At 40.4% G+C, this 16,366-nt stretch overlaps 1 protein-coding gene across 1 annotated transcript in view; it reads right to left on the bottom strand.

Moving 5' to 3' along the window:
- Positions 1-16,366, bottom strand: part of atp9b (ATPase phospholipid transporting 9B) — a 351,572-nt gene that overhangs the window by 295,297 nt on the left and 39,909 nt on the right. The gene's annotated exons all lie outside the window — the stretch shown is intronic.

Here is a 16,366-nt window from a genome sequence, read left to right as displayed (position 1 = left end):
TGTTCAGAAATAGAAAAAAGGTTAATCTAGCACAATTAATATCTACTGAATGTAACACATTCATTTAAAGGATTAACAGATTGTTAAAATGGCATACAAAATCAAAATACTGCCATTGTTGGAAACCTGAAATAAAAGCAACACACTCTGGAAATGCTCAGTAGTGCGGACATAATTTGTAAATTAAGAAACCAAGTTAATGTTTCATACTTCTGATGAAATGTCATTGATCTGAAAGGTTAACTTTCTCTCCACTTACTTGGTGAATTATTCCTGTCATTTCTTATTTTAGTTAAAATGGCTTACTTGTCCAATATGCACTAACCTTTAATGAAATGCATTTATTTGTATGGTTTAATCAATATAACAGATGCAAGGAATACATGCAACGGTAGAATTCACATTCTTTGTAATATTTTGTCATTACTTGTTTTTGAGAATGTTCAGTCAACCTAGAGTAGCTAAAGGCTAGCAAAGGGATCACTTAAAGATCCCTTGATTTGATTTGTGCATTTGAATTCCCACCAAGACTTATCCCTCAGACAAAGGAACGTTTGTCCACATTTTCTTGCACAAACATTAGTTGAAACAATGTAAAATTGAAGCCGATCACTGATTTCAAGGTATGTTCAAGCCAAAGTGACTTTCTCCCATTGCCATCTGCTGAGAATAGGCATGTCATAGAGAAATACAAGGTATAAAGAAAACTCAAGAAAACTTTTCCTCATTGGTGCCTTACCGCTGCATGTGTAAATGTGTACAAGAATAAAAAATTATCTCCACAGGCCAATGACTTTAACTTATTGTCTAACACAGTACTCTAATATACTAAGAACTTGGGGTCCTTTGAGGCAGTTTTTTTTCCAACTTGTAATTAATTCCAATCCATCCCCAAAACCCAGGTGACAGATGTCCCATGGAAATGTCCCACATCAGGACCTAAATGTGATGGTGAATTCCCCTTATTATAATCTATCAATGATCAGGGATCAACAAATTAGGTCAATGCCATGAAGATTGAAAAATTACAATTATTCAGATACATTATTTTCTTATCACTACTGAAAACTTGGACAACATGAAACATTTTATTTCCCCTTCATAAAACAACTATATTTTTTATATAGTGTTTATTTTGTCTCAAGTTCCAAGATGGAATTGCACACCCAGGGCTATAAAACTACCAAAACCTCATTCACATTATTTTAAAGCTACTTATGGCACACAGTTGCTGCTTGTAAACTTGTTGCCTCCTTGCCATGACACTTAGGTTTAGCAGTTCCACAAGGACAGGACAAAAGCAGTAATTCCACAAGTCAAAACATACACTTTGGGAGCTGTTAACCACTGCCCTGGCTCCACAGTGACAATTCCTGGCTGGGATTCGACTCACTAAACAATGGGTAACTTCAATGATTTTAACAATGTGTGTTTCACAATAGCTACAAATTCAGTTGGGTCACAAATCAAGATGGCAGATGCAATTAGTTCATATAAAAATGTAGCAATGTGTTTGGATCATGTTGAAGCAGTTATCTTAAAAGATCTTTCCCATAATTATAGCAGAATTCTAAAGTACAGACAAGTTCCATGATCCTCAAAGAGTCAATAAGAAAAGTGAGATGTTATTCCTTCCCACTACACAAATGTATAGAGCAGTGTATCACATGTAGAAGATGTGGCAATATCACTATCGTCATGTCCCTACCTTTAAGCCACAAGGCCCAAGTTAGAGTCTCAGTTACTCCAGGGATGTGTCATAAGATCTAATCAACAGGTTGATTAGAAAATATCTACTACTGGCTTGGATAGGCTTTAGCTCAAGCAGGATTCTCACATTGCTCTCAGCACCAACGGGCATGTGTGCAAGCAAATTGTTGTGATAGATGCTTTGAAAAGCAGAGGACAAAATCATTGGACAGATTCTGTAAGAATTATTTCCATCAATCAAAGCTATTATCAATCTTGACACTGCATCACTCCGATAAAATCATTTTATTTCAGATGCGCTATTCATAACTCAAATAATCCTAGAGGGAAATGAAAAAGCAAAGCATCTAAAATGTTACTACACATCTAAAACAGCAGTTGATGTGTCACTTCAGAATATAAGATTAAAAGAAGTTCAACCTTTTACCAGAATTATGTAGAGAGAGAAAGCAAATTTCAGTAGTTCAGTCAACTTTGCTCATTAGTGACTATCCAGATTAGGAGTTAAGGACTGCTGACTTTAATGGAAACTTATAAATTCCTTTTTACTGATAAAATACATTATTCATGAATTCTCATAGTACCAATGAAACAGGCATTGCTCATTAATGGTGATTTTTGAAAAACAGGAACATCATTAACAAATTTTAAATTTAAAAGTCAAACTTTTGCTGTACATACTTAAAAGTCATTAAAAACCTATAAGGCTTATTTCAATCCAAAGGTGATTATAAGCAAAGGTGTCAAAAAAATGTGTAAACATGAAATGCCCAAAGCACAAAAAAAAACAGGATGCTAAAAATCATACACTGGCCTTTTTTAAAAAGAAACAGCTCGACTTCATTATTTCAAACAAGGGCTTATCAGAGGGCACACACACATTGCATAATGTGGTTCTGAAGCCATGCGGTGCTAGAGGGTCAACTTCAAAGCTTGATCACTTCAAACTTAAGTATGTTAGTTGGTAAATTGTAGTAGGGTGGGAGGAAACGGTGACCTCTCCTCGTCTCCTATTGGAGAGTCCCATTAAGTGCCAAACAAGAGAATGTCTAGGCTTAGCTGATGTCCTGCACAGGAACAGAATGGATTACAGAACAATGTCAGAGAAGATATTCAGGATTATACTGTGCTTGCCTGACTCCCTAATGAGCAACGAATACTGAATGTAAAGTGTGTTATATCATAGTAAAAGGCACCATAACATTGTGGAAAACATTTCTAAATCAAACCATTAACATGTTAACTCTTAGATCACAAGGAGTACATTCACCCTCGTCTGCACTAAAGACAAGACAGTACTTGATGTAGATCATTTTCACTGACCAAGCAAAGAAGCAACCTGCAGTTGACAAATCAGGTTTTCAACATGGGTTTGAGAGTTTGGTTAGAAAGTGAAGCTTTTGCAGCAGGTTTTCAAACCATATTTCCAAAGTGAATTTGACTTTCATAGTGGGTATTTTCTGTGTCTTCTTGATTTAGTAATTATTTTGCTTTTCAAAAAGTTAACTTCGCAAATTTTGTGAAATCATGTTAAAGAAAAAGAAAATAATGTTTTTTTCACCAAATACTTGAAAAGGAAGAGAGATGCCAGAGTGAACAAAGCTTCCTTGGAGAATAAAGGAGAGGGAAATAAAAATGGAGAACCAGGAAATGGCAGAGTAGGTAAATATATACTTTGCATCAGTCTTCACAACAGAGTACACTAAGAGCATTCCAGAAGTACTAAATTAACAAGGGCAAAGGAGGAGAGACGGGGAGGAAATAAACAGTAACTATTCTCAGAGAAAAAAAATACAGGGGAAACTAATGGGACTGAAGATTAGCAAATCCCCTGGACCTGATCTGATGAGCCCTAGGATATGAAAAGCAGCACCTACAGATAATGGATACACTTGTAGTAATCTTCCAAGAATAACGGACAGGCTAGGCCTATTTTCCCTGGAGCGTTAGAGGCCGAGGGGTGACTTTGTAGAAGTTTATAAAATCAAGAGGGGCATGGATAGGGTGAATAGCCAAGGTCTTTTCCCCGGGGTGGGAGAATCCAAAACTAGAGGGCACAGGTTTAAAAAGGTGAAAGGGGAAAGATTTAGAACGGACTCAAGCGACAACCTTTTCATACCATGATGATGATGATACATGGATGTAATAAGCTGCACGAGGAAGTGGTGGGGGCTGGTACAATTACAACATTTAAAAGACATTTGGATAGATATATTGGTGAGACAGGCCGCTTACTTGCGGAACGCTTCAGAGAACACCTCTGGGCCGCCCGAACCAACCAACCCAATCACCCCGTGGCTCAACACTTTAACTCCCCCTCCCACTCCACCGAGGACATGCAGGTCCTTGGACTCCTCCACCGGCAGAACACAACTACACGACGGCTGGAGGAGGAGCGCCTCATCTTCCGCCTGGGAACCCTCCAACCACAAGGTATGAATTCAGATTTCTCCAGCTTCCTCATTTCCCCTCCCCCCACCTTGTCTCAGTCGGTTCCCTCAACTCAGCACCGCCCTCCTAACCTGCAATCCTCTTCCTGACCTCTCCGCCCCCACCCCACTCCGGCCTATCACCCTCACCTTGACCTCCTTCCACCTATCCCACCTCCATCGCCCCTCCCCCTAGTCCCTCCTCCCTACCTTTTATCTCAGCCGGCTTGGCTCTCTCTCTCTTATTCCTGATGAAGGGCTTATGCTCGAAACGTCGAATTCTCTATTCCTGAGATGCTGCCTAACCTGCTGTGCTTTGACCAGCAACACATTTGTAGATATATGAATAGGAAGGATTTAGATGGATATGGGCCAAATGCTGACAAACGGGACAAGATATATTTAGGATATCTGGTAGGCATGGATGAGTTGGACCGAAGGGTTTGTTTCCATGCTGTAAAGCTCTTTTTACTTCTAATTTTTAGATTTTGGATAAGCCCTGGAGAATTGAAAAGTTGCTCATGTAAAATATTTATTCAAAAAAAGGGAAGGAAACAGTTAACTTGACATCTATTATTAGGAAAATATTACACAGTTTGTTATGAAGCATGTAATAGTAGAGCATTTAGGAGTACATAATAATCAAGGAGCATCACCATAGCTTCAACAAGGGGAAACCGTGCCTGACAAATTTATTAAAATTCTGAGGTAGTAACAAGTAGGATAAATAAAGGGGAACCAGCTGATGTAATATATTTGGATTGCCAAAAGACATTAGATAAAGTTAATAACCTTTTGAAGAGGAATTTCAGAGGGTTGGGAGTCTTTGAAACTCCTGGTCACAGAGCTCTGGGGGTAGAGTCCTCACAGATATTTACAGCTGAGCTAGATTCTTGGTCAGTATAGAAATCAAGGGTTACAGGGACAGGGCAGCAAAATGGACGCGAGGAGGATCGGATCAGTCATGATCCCAAAAAATGGTGGAGCAAGTTTAGATATGCCACAGAGTTTATTCTTGCATCTATTTCTTATGCTTCTAAAGGCCCTAATTACTTGTAAGGCTACTTCATAAAATAAGAGCCCATGATATGCAGTAATATATTGGCATAGATAGCAGATTAGCTAACAAAGAGGAAAAAAATTGAAATGAATGGTGGTTACATTCACAATGACAACCTATAGATAGTGAATTGCCAAAGTTTAGGGAAGCAAATCTACCATCTTCATTTTGTTTAGCCTACATGTGACTACAGCAATGTGGCTGACTCTCAACTGCCATCCAGGCAATTAGAGATGAGCAAGAAATACTCACCTAGTCAGCAATACCCAAATCCCATGTCCAACCTTTTGTTTTACTACAAGATGAGGGAACTGCAAGTATTAGAGCTAAATTTGCAGATGCCATAAACCAAGTATGAAGGCAAGTGGTGAGAATGATATAGAGCCCACAAATGGATATGAAACAGCATGAGTGAGCGAGCAATAACTTGGCAATGGAATATAATAGGGTTATGCATTATGGCAGGAACAGGAGAGCATTATTTAAATGACAAAAGACTGCAGTACATTGATTTGGAGGCATAAATCACAAGAAGCTAGCATCCAAGTTTAGCAGATAATAGGGAAGGCAAATGGATCTTTCCTTTATTTCAAAGGGAATGTAGTATACAAATAAAGTCTTACTAAACCATAAAAGGCACTAGTTGGACCACAACTAGAATGGAGAAGTTTTGGTCTCATTACCTATATTGGCATTGTAGGCAGTTCACTGAAGGCTTACTAGGTTGATCCTGGATATGGAGGAATTTTATAATCAAATATACTGGGTCTGTATTCATTGGAGTTTGAAAAACGAGAGGAGATCTCTTTGAAAGATGTTGGAGCTTGACAGATAGATGCTGAGAGCTTGTCTCCCCATATTTGTGTCTGTACATGTGCAGGTGGTGGTAGGTGGTAGATGAGTGAGAAAAAGGGTAGTGTCTCGGACCAAAAGCATAATCTCAGAAATGGTCACCCACTGAAGACAGATGAGGAGTATTTTCTTCTGACAGCAGAAAATCTGTGGAACTTTAACTCCAGAGGATGCAGACACTTGGCTGTTAAGTATGTGCAGGGCTAAAACATTTTTAATTATTAAGGGAATAAAGGGTTATGGGAAAAGACAGGAAAATAGAGCTGAGAATTATCAGACCAGCTGCAACCTCACTGAATGGTAGACTCAAGTGGCCTATTTCTGCTTTCACATTATTCTTTCCATTAAAAAGGAGACAAAAACATAGCAAAGTATTCCTAAATCAAGTTTTGTTTTCGGGTATTATGTACGGTACCAATTAAGAACCACAGTACTGCAATAAATTAAAAATATCAGCCAAACAAGTCTCACAAACTTAAACCTATGAAAATTAGTTGTTAGTCGTGAAATAAACTCCAGGCCAGAAAAGTCATCTGTAGACAGAAACTAAACATTTTACACATTCAAAAAATTACAAAGTATTTTACGAAAATGGATGTGAAAGGACGTAATTATTCTCAAAGAGGATCATCATATTTATGGATAATTGTATCATGCTAACATTCAAGAAAAGTAAATTTCGAGTGTTTAACATTTTCAGTTGTTTACAAGTTGCTTCAACTTGTCTAATTAAAATATGCTTGCAAACTAACTGGGCTCAACAAGACATTTTCGCACTAAAAGTCACAGTTTGTTCTCCCATTTACAGAACATGCTGTCCTCTTATTTGAATAGTTCCTTCAAGCTGTGAAACAGCAATTGTCGGTAGTGCATGGCAAATGACCAAGTAGATTCCATGGAATATTTCCTGAGGGTTCTTGTGTCTGCTTCTCCTTACCATGAACAAAACACACATGGAAACATTTTCATTAAAAACCGTACATAAAAATTCTCATGTGAAAATATCCCAAACTTCATCCTCAAGGAACCAGAAAAGCATAGAGATCTTAAAAATAGATGGATACAGGAAATGCTACACAGTAAAAAGGGTTATCACATACTGCCAGAAACAAAAAGTGAACCACATTCTTGCCAACAGAAAACAGCTAAGTCAATGGCTTGCAGAGAATGTGGCCGTTGATGATCATCCAAGTGATAGTTGGGGAGAATAATGTCAGGGCTTTTTTATACCCACAAGCTTGGTATTTTGACCTCACTGATACTAAATAGGACAAAGTTTGAAGGTTAATTTGAAGCATTTGAACCAACTATTTCCTGCTTAGAAGCAGAAACTCCTCTGATTTTTGTTTTTTGCTTTCATTCAAGACTTCTTTAGATAACACTGAAGTCAGCATTCACACAGCAGACCCAAATTAACACTGTTAAATTTGTTTCTCCTATTCTGACAGCTGACTCAAACACAAGATAGGAATAGCCATTCGACCCCTCAAGCCTTTGTTACCATTATGGCTGATCATCAAACTCAATACCTTATTCTTGCACATTCGCAAATCCCTTGAGCCACAAGAACTATAGCTACCTCTTTCTTGATAGCACAATGTTTTAGCCTCAACATCTTTCTGTGAATTCCACAGAGTCACCACTCAGTGAAGAAATTTCTCAGCTCAGTCCTTAACCTTAAATTATCACCTCTAGTCTAGACTCCTCCACCATTGGAAACAACCTTCCTATTATCAAACCTGTTGAAGTCCAGTTAAAATTTTATAGGTTTTGTACACCCCCCACCCCTCATGCATTTGCCCACTTATCTAGCCTGTCCAAATCACACTGCATCATCTCTGTATACGCCTCACAGCTCACCCTGCCACCCAGTTTTGTCACGTGCAAATTTTGAGATCTTACATTCAGTTCCCTCACCTAAGCAATTAGCATATATTGTGAATAGCTGAGGTCCTAGTACCGACCCCTGTGATACTCCATTGATCCCTACCTGCCATTCAGAAAAAGACCCACCTGCTCCTACTGTTCTGTCTGCTAACCAATTTTCTATCCATTTTAAAAAATGTTACCCCACTCCCAGTTGTTTTACTTTTGTATAGTAATCTCTCTGTGGGAGCTTCTCAGAAGTCTTCTGAAATTCCATACCAATCACTGGCTCACCTCTTTGACTGTACTAGTCATAGAGATATACAGCACAGAAACAGACCCTTCGGTCCAACTTGTCCATGCCGACCAGATATCCCAACCCAATCTAGTCCCACATGCCAGCACCCGGCCCATATCCCTCCAAACCCTTCCTATTCATATACCCATCCAAGTGCCTCTTCAATGTTGCAATTGTACCAGCCTCCACCACTTCTTCTGGCAGCCCATTCCACACACGTACCATCGTCTGCGTGAACAAGTTGCCCTTTAGGTCTCTTTTATATCTTTCTCCTCTCACCCTAAACCTATGCCCTCTAGTTCCAGATTTTGTCACTCAGGGCAAAAACTGTGTCTATTTATCCTTGCCATGCCCTTCATGATTTTATAAACCTATGCAAGGTCACCCCTCAGCCTCCGACGCTCCAGGGAGGACAGCACTCGCCTATAGCTCAAATCCTCCAACCCTGGCAACATCCTTGAAAGGGTTCACAGAGAATTTACAAGTTTCACAGCATCCTTCCGATAGGAAGGAGACCAGAATTGCATGCAATGTTCCAAACTAGCCTAACCATTGCCCTGTACAGCCGCAACAGTACCTCCCAAGCGGCACCTCGTCCAGCTGCGGTACATGCCCAGCCTCGCTTCACACCCCAGCCCAAACAACTCAGCTCTTAGAGACAATCCTTATCCCAAAGTTACGGATCTGATTTGCCAACTTCCCTTACCTACATTGCTCTACCATGACAAAGGCAGGTCACCTTGGAGACCTGCTGCAGATATGGGTACGGCCTGGCGCGAGATTTACACCATTGCCCCTAGATTTTCATGGGTCAGCGAGAGCTCACCAGATGCTGCCGGAACCACAATGTTTTTCAATCCCCGGGCCGCTCTCTCGGGTTGAGTCCATTCCAGGGTGCCCTGCTCCCGTCGGATTCTCCAGGATCGTCTGCATTACTACACTGGGCACACTGAGGCACTCACCTCTGCCATTCCGGATTCAGGGCTCTGAACCAGATTCCCTTTCAATTGGCTGAGGGCAAAGGAGGCCATCGCCCGTCCCTTTAGAATGCACTAGCCTCTCTCTTAGGACCAACTGACCCACGTTCAACTGCTGTTCATATGGAACCCTTCCCCACTTCAGCCTTCAAAATTTTCAACTGAATACTTGCTACTACCACCAATGTCTGCAGCAGCTCCACCCGGGCCCAATCCCTAGGCTTCCATGTTCATAGCAGCGACCCTGCTACCCGTCGTGGCATAGCCCACGTGGGCTCTGCATTGCCAGCGAAACAGGGTATGGGCCCGACACTCCAACGCCATCCATTTTCAGGGATGGTTGATTCGGCAGGTGAGTTGTTACACTCTCCTTAGCAGTTGAAGAATTCCAGTCGATCTGTTAAACATGATTTCCTTGGTGTAAGTCCAAGCTGACTGGGTCTGATTCTACCACTTCTCTCAGTGCTCTGCTATAAAATGTATTAGCATCTTCCTCACTATTGACATCAAACTCACTGACCTATAATTCTGCTTTCTCTCTATCTCGCTTTTGAAATAGTGGGGTTCCATTAGGTATTCCCTGCACCCCACCCTATAGGAAATGCTTCACACTCTAAAGAATGTTAGAGGATGACCACCAATGCATCCACTATTTCTAAGCCCAATTAAGTACTCTGGAACATAGGTTGTCGGGCTTTGGGGAATTATTAGTCTTCAATCCTGTCAATTTCTCCAGCACAATTTATTTTCAAATAGAGTTTACTTCAGTTCCTCCCCTCTAAAGCCATCATTTCTGGTAATGTTATTACTGTTCTCCTTTGTGAAGGCAGAAGCAAAGTATGAATTTAGTTTGTCAGTCATTTCTTTGTTGCCCACCATAAATTCACGGTTGACTATAAAGGACTAGATTAGTTTTTGCCAACCTTTTTGCTTTGCATTTCTATAGAAACTTTAAGTCAATTTAAAGTGCTTATTCTCATACTCATATTTTCTCCTTATTAATCAATTCCTAGATCCTCCTTTCCTGACTTCTACACTGTTCCCAATACTCATTCTGGTCACTTCTTTCTCAGCAAATAGTATTAGATGCAAACAAAGCATACAATCACTAACTTCGCTTGCAGACTATGCTTTAGCCACTTACTTCTTTGCCCTCTTGTGCCAGACAGAGATAAGCAATTCTTGTAGTTCAGCCATTTGCTCTTTGGATGTTGGCCAGTGCCTCGTCTCAGATCCACTACTGCACTCCCCATCTTGATGAAGAATTCTATCATATTATGGTTGCTTACCTGCCTCCAAGGGATCTCTCAAATACATTACCAATACTCCTTTCTCATTGCACAATATCCAGTCCAAGATGGCCTGTTCCTGAATTGGTTTCACAAAGTACTGGTTCAGAAAACCATCCCATATATACTCCTCCATAGTGTTGTGACTAAGTTGATTCACCCTATCAATATGCAGGGTACAGTCACCCATAATTACAGATATACCTTCACCACATGCATCGATTTCCTGTTTATTGCCATTCCTAACATTACCACTAAAGTTTGTTGGTTTATGTACCATTCACACTAATTTTTTTTTTGCCCTTTGATATTTCTCAATTCTATTTACAGATTCTACCTTGTCTGAGCTCATATTTTTCCACAATATTATGTTTATATCCTCTTAAACAATGCAATTTCTTTTTTTTTGTTCTTCCTAAATACTGAATATCCCTGGTCACCCTGCTGCCAACGTCTCCATAATCCCATCATACCCATTTCCATCTATTTACACAATTAATTCAGCCACTTTATTTCAGGCATTAAGTTTTAAGGCTTACCTTTCTAACAATTGTTGTTCTATTTCCACTATTTTGCTTATTGAGGCCTTATTTGATTTTGGCCTTGGATTCCTTCATCTATCATTTTTATTCTTGCCTATAATAATTGACTCTCATCCAATTCCTTTCAGAGGTTCCCATCCCACTGCCCATAACCAACCAAAGCTAAATGAGAGCTAAATTTACCTACTAGTATAGACCTTAAAGTCTGATATTCAAGACTTCTGAAAGTCCCAGCCTAAAAACATTACCAGGTGTTTTTGCATAGAAACGGTCACAAATTGTATTAAAAAAAAACTAGTACTGCTGCCTCACAGCATCAGTGTCCCAAGTTCGATTCCACCCTCGGGCGACTGTCTGTGTGGAGTTTGCATATTCTCCCCGTGTCTGCGGGAGTTTCCTCCAGGTGCTCCGGTTTCCTCACACAGTCCAAAGATGTGCAGGTTAGGTGAACTGGCCATGCTAAATTGCCCATAGAGTTAGGTGCATTAGTCAGAGGGAAATGGGTCTGGATGGATTATTTTACGGAGGTCGGTGTGGACTTGTAGGGCTAAACGACCTGTTTCCACACTGTAGGGAATCTAATCTTAAAAAAAATTGGAAATAGCACTAAGAAAGAAACAATGTATTTGTTGTTTAAAAAAAACCTAATAAATTCAAAATTTTAGAGGATGATTTCCTACACTACAAAACAGTATTAAAACTTAAAAACTCAAGGTTGGCTATGACCTAGATGAAGGTTTTTAAGTCTCAAAGTCAGGCTTGTGCATATACAAAAGGATAAAAAGTCTTCTTTAGAACTGTAATCATTGTGTTTCCGAGACTTGGGTAGGATAAAGAAATGAAAGCTGATCCATAAAGGGATCACTTCATAATTTAGTTGATATTAAAAATATCTAGTTACTGTCACATCATTAAGAATATAATATCCGAAAGAGAAAAAATTCACAGGGATGAAGTGTGGACATGGAGGTGTTCTTACAGAGAGCTGGCACTAAAACAACAGGCTGGATGACTGTTTTCCTCTTACAACCACTCATTCTGTTAAATGAATAGAGTGTGAAAAAAAATTTCAAAAATTGGTTTTAAGGAAAAAGACTAAATGTATTCTGAGGACTGAATAAAAACAGAATGCTGGATTCACACATGAGAAAAATCAGCCTGCAGTCAAGCCAACTAAACCAATTCTGCTTCAAATGGTGACTCCGGTCAGTTCCATAATTTTCTACTTTTACTTCAAATTTCAGGTGCTTGTTCTTTCTTTTCTCAAGAAAAGCTATGTAATCAAATTAAGGTAGGTAAAGCAAACCTGTTATAGGCCTCTACTTTGTTCCTGCTTCTTGAAACGCTCCTGCAGAAACAGCCATACTGAAAGTTAGATTTTTGGGAAACTGCCAAAATGCTGTACCAGATAGGAAACATTTTTTCTGTCTGAATGTGTAATAGAGAGGGGCCAATATTAAATAAATACATAACTCTTCAATTGTTCTGGAACGACTCCAGAATCAAAAAGCGCTCTCAAGCTGAAAGCAAAACTAACTGATTTATGTGGGGAAACTGCACTTAAAGTGCAACCAAACAGCAGCGTATAAAACCATTTCAAAGTGAGATTGTTATCAAGTAATATCAACTATTATAGAACAATTCAAAAACATAACGACAATGAAACTATTTCTTCCACATGCATATATGCAATAATACTGAGTCTGCCAAACATATGTATGAAGACCTGGTGCAAAACGTTTCAAGGCGACATCATTGTAGCACTGCGGCATACTGGCAACAGTCTGCAGCTGGCCTACAGGCCATGGTTATCAACTCGGGAGTGAGGCTCATTCTTGATGAAGTACTTATGCCCGAAACATCGATTCTCCTGCTCCTCGGATGCTGCCTGACCTGCTGTGCTTTTCCAACACCACACTCTCCCCTGTGATCTCCAGCATTTGCAGTCCTCACTATCCCCCATGGTTATCAGCTCATCTAGTTGTAAGCAAATTTTAATCTAAAAAGTGGAATATTGTATTTAATTCTGATACTCCAGCTTCAGGAGCAGAAAAATGGAAGGTTAAATAGTTAGAGATTAGGTACAGAACGCTTACTTGGAACTTCAGAAGCAAAACAACAAAACTGAATTTTTAATTTCCTGACTATATCAGTGGAATAGTCAAGCAACAGCCTGACAATGTCTATGAAAAAAAATCATGAGTGCGTGACTATGTACCAGAAACTGCAATCACCATCCCTGGTTATGTCCTGACTACCAGCAGGATATTGCCAGAGACAGTGGCATAGTGGCATCCAGTTAGTGGGGAGCAGTCCTGGGAATCCTCACCACTGACTCCGGATTCATAAAACCACATGGCGTCAGGCCAAATATGGACTGACTTCCATGTACTGCCTATTCTCAGCTGACATTAGTCCTTCTTCGTGTTGAACAGCATGTAAAGGAAACAAGAGGGTGACAAGGGGACAGAAGGTACTCTGGATGGGTGTCTCTCATGTCCACCATCAGAAATGGCTTGACAGCAACACTACTGACCAAACTGGTCCAGTCCAAAAGGACATAGCTGCTGGACTGGAACTGAGGGAACCAAGAGGGAAAAACCACGTTTGACATCATTCGCGACTTTCCTGCTCCTCGGATGCTGTCTGATTTGCTGTGCGTTTCCTGCAACACATTCTTGACTCTAATCTCCAGCATCAGCAATCCTCACTTTCTCTATCATTCTCAAATCTGCCTGCCATGACAGAATCAGTGACAAATGCATAGCCCTTGTGGAGACAAAGTCCTACCTTCACATTGAGAATGCATTACATCATGTTGTATGGCACGACCATGCAAAAAGGACAGACTTCAAACAGAACAAGCAACAGAAGACTGAGCATCCAGGAATTTCTGTGCACTAGCAGAAGAATCATACTTGGACGCAATCTGTAGCTTCACGGCCTGACAAGTCTCCGACTCTACCATTAACATCAAGCTAGGAAACCAATCTAGTTCAAAAGAACAGTGCATGAGACTAAGATGTACATAAAATAAGGTGTTAACCTAGTGAAGCTATACAGCAGAACTACGCGCATACCAAACAGCATGAGCAGCACATGATAGACAGGCTAAATGGTCCCAGAATCAAAGGATCACATCTAAGCTCTACAGTCCTGCCACATCCAGTCATGAAGTGTTGAGCAATTAACCAACACACTTGAAGGGGCAGCCCAATAAATAGCCTCATCCTCAATAATGGGGGGGTTCAGCACATGACTGCAAGAGATAAGGCTGAAGTTTCTGCAACAATTTTCAGTCAGAACTTTCGAATCTCCTCTGTGCCTCCTCCAGTGAAATCATATCCTTCCTGTAATGTGGCAAATAGAACTGCACACAATACGCTTGGCAGTAGAGTAAGGGTACTGAGCCCAGGGCATTCTGCTCCTGTCAGCTTTCTTTTTCTTGTGTTTCTTCTTTTTACACTTCATTATTTTTAAAGCTTTCAGTGTGGCAGATGAAGGAAGAAGCCTCAGAAGCAGCAGCAGATATGGCTCCACTTCAGTGAGAAATAGGCTTGTGGGCTGACTTCCCCTGGCCTGGACTTGCAGGGTAGGGCTCCAGGTCCACATATAGGCCAGTCTGCCTGAATGAGGAGAAAGGCAGTCTTGCCCCAGAATGGCATTCTTCTTTGGCAGGGGCGTCCAAGTTTTCCAGTCTTGTCCAGGAGTGTCAGTCTTGGCACTGAATGGTGGCCTTCTGAGGTGGTGGTTCCAGCTCAGTATTCCAGCGGCCCAACATGGCAGTCTCATCCTGACTATATCTTCAACATGGTCTATTGGTTCATAGCTGAAAATGTGTTGCTGGAAAAGCACAGCAGGTCAGGCAGCATCCAAGGAGCAGGAAAATCGACGTTTCGGGCATAAGCCCTTCTTCAGGAAACAATAATCTTCAGGATTATTGTTTCATAAATCAGCTTTCTCCAAGTCCAGGAGCTGTCAACAAAACTTTGATGAACTCTGTCTAAATTTTACTTTTTAAAATTATTATGTGTGACTTCTGTCATTGATGTAGGCACCGAGGTAGGGCAACTCGTAAAGCTTTCACCATTTTTCATGTATAAGTACACGTAACAATAGGTTTCTATTCTATTACATTGGACAAAACAGGCAGAAAACTAGCCACCAGGATACATGAACACCAACTAGCCACAAAAAGACATACCCTTTCTCACTAGTATCCTCACATATGGATGAGGAATGACATCACTTCGACTGGGATAACACATCCAGCCTAGGACAAGCCAAACAAAGACACGCACGAGAATTCCGAGAAGCATGGCATTCCAACTGGAACTCTATCAACAAACACATCGAGTTAGACTCCATCTACCACCTCCTGAGAAATGGAACAGGAGGTGACATCACCACAGGAAATATCACCACCACCGGAAATGACATCACTAACTCAAAGAAACCCAAACATATAAATAGAAATCAGGAATTTTCAGCATTGCTTCACATGAGGTCCACTGAAGATGTTAACTAGTAAGGTAACTAAACGTCTGGAAATGAACCTTTCAGCTCAGCGAGCAAACCTACATCCAAAACCGCAACCTGAGCTACAATTCTTCTCAAACCTCGCTAAGTTTCTATTCTAACTGCAGTTTCAAAGTTCTATACAAAGTTCTATCCATTACTTCCCTGTTTTTGAACCTATGCCTCAATTGATAAAGGTAAGAGTGTCATATGCCTTTTTCACCATCCTACTAACATGATATTCTGCATTCAGAGATCTATGAACAAACACTCCAAGGTCTTTGGTCCACAGAACTTTGTGTGGTGCCATTCATTGAACACTTCTTGCCGAATGACTCTTTCCAAAAAGTGTATCACTTCACACATTTCGCCGCTAAATCTTATCTGCCCATTTAACTATCCCATTTACATCATCTTACGGCCAAAGATACTAAACCACATTGTTAACCACTAGACCAGCCTGATGAAGGGCTTATGCCCGAAACGTCGAATTTCCTGTTCCTTGGATGCTGCCTGACCTGCTGCGCTTTAACCAGCAACACATTTTCAGCTCTGATACTCCAGCATCTGCAGACCTCACTTTTTAACAATCTGTGTCATTGGCAAGCTCAGTAATCCAAACTCCGAGTCGTAACATCATTTATACAAAGGATGAATAATGAGCAACATAAATATGTAGAAGCGTGTCCATATATAAAGATTGATTCACATTCATCTAACATGAATGATGGGACCACGTAGCTTTTCTGGGACACAATGTCTTCACTGAATCTGAGCTGACAACTATATACTTCTTTCACGTGGTAACTGAATGCACCAATCTCA

Source organism: Hemiscyllium ocellatum, chromosome 4 (genome assembly GCF_020745735.1).
Source record: "Hemiscyllium ocellatum isolate sHemOce1 chromosome 4, sHemOce1.pat.X.cur, whole genome shotgun sequence".
Lineage (NCBI taxonomy): Eukaryota > Metazoa > Chordata > Chondrichthyes > Orectolobiformes > Hemiscylliidae > Hemiscyllium > Hemiscyllium ocellatum.
Note: the sequence above shows the minus strand (reverse complement) of the source record. Positions and strands in the feature narration are given on the sequence as shown.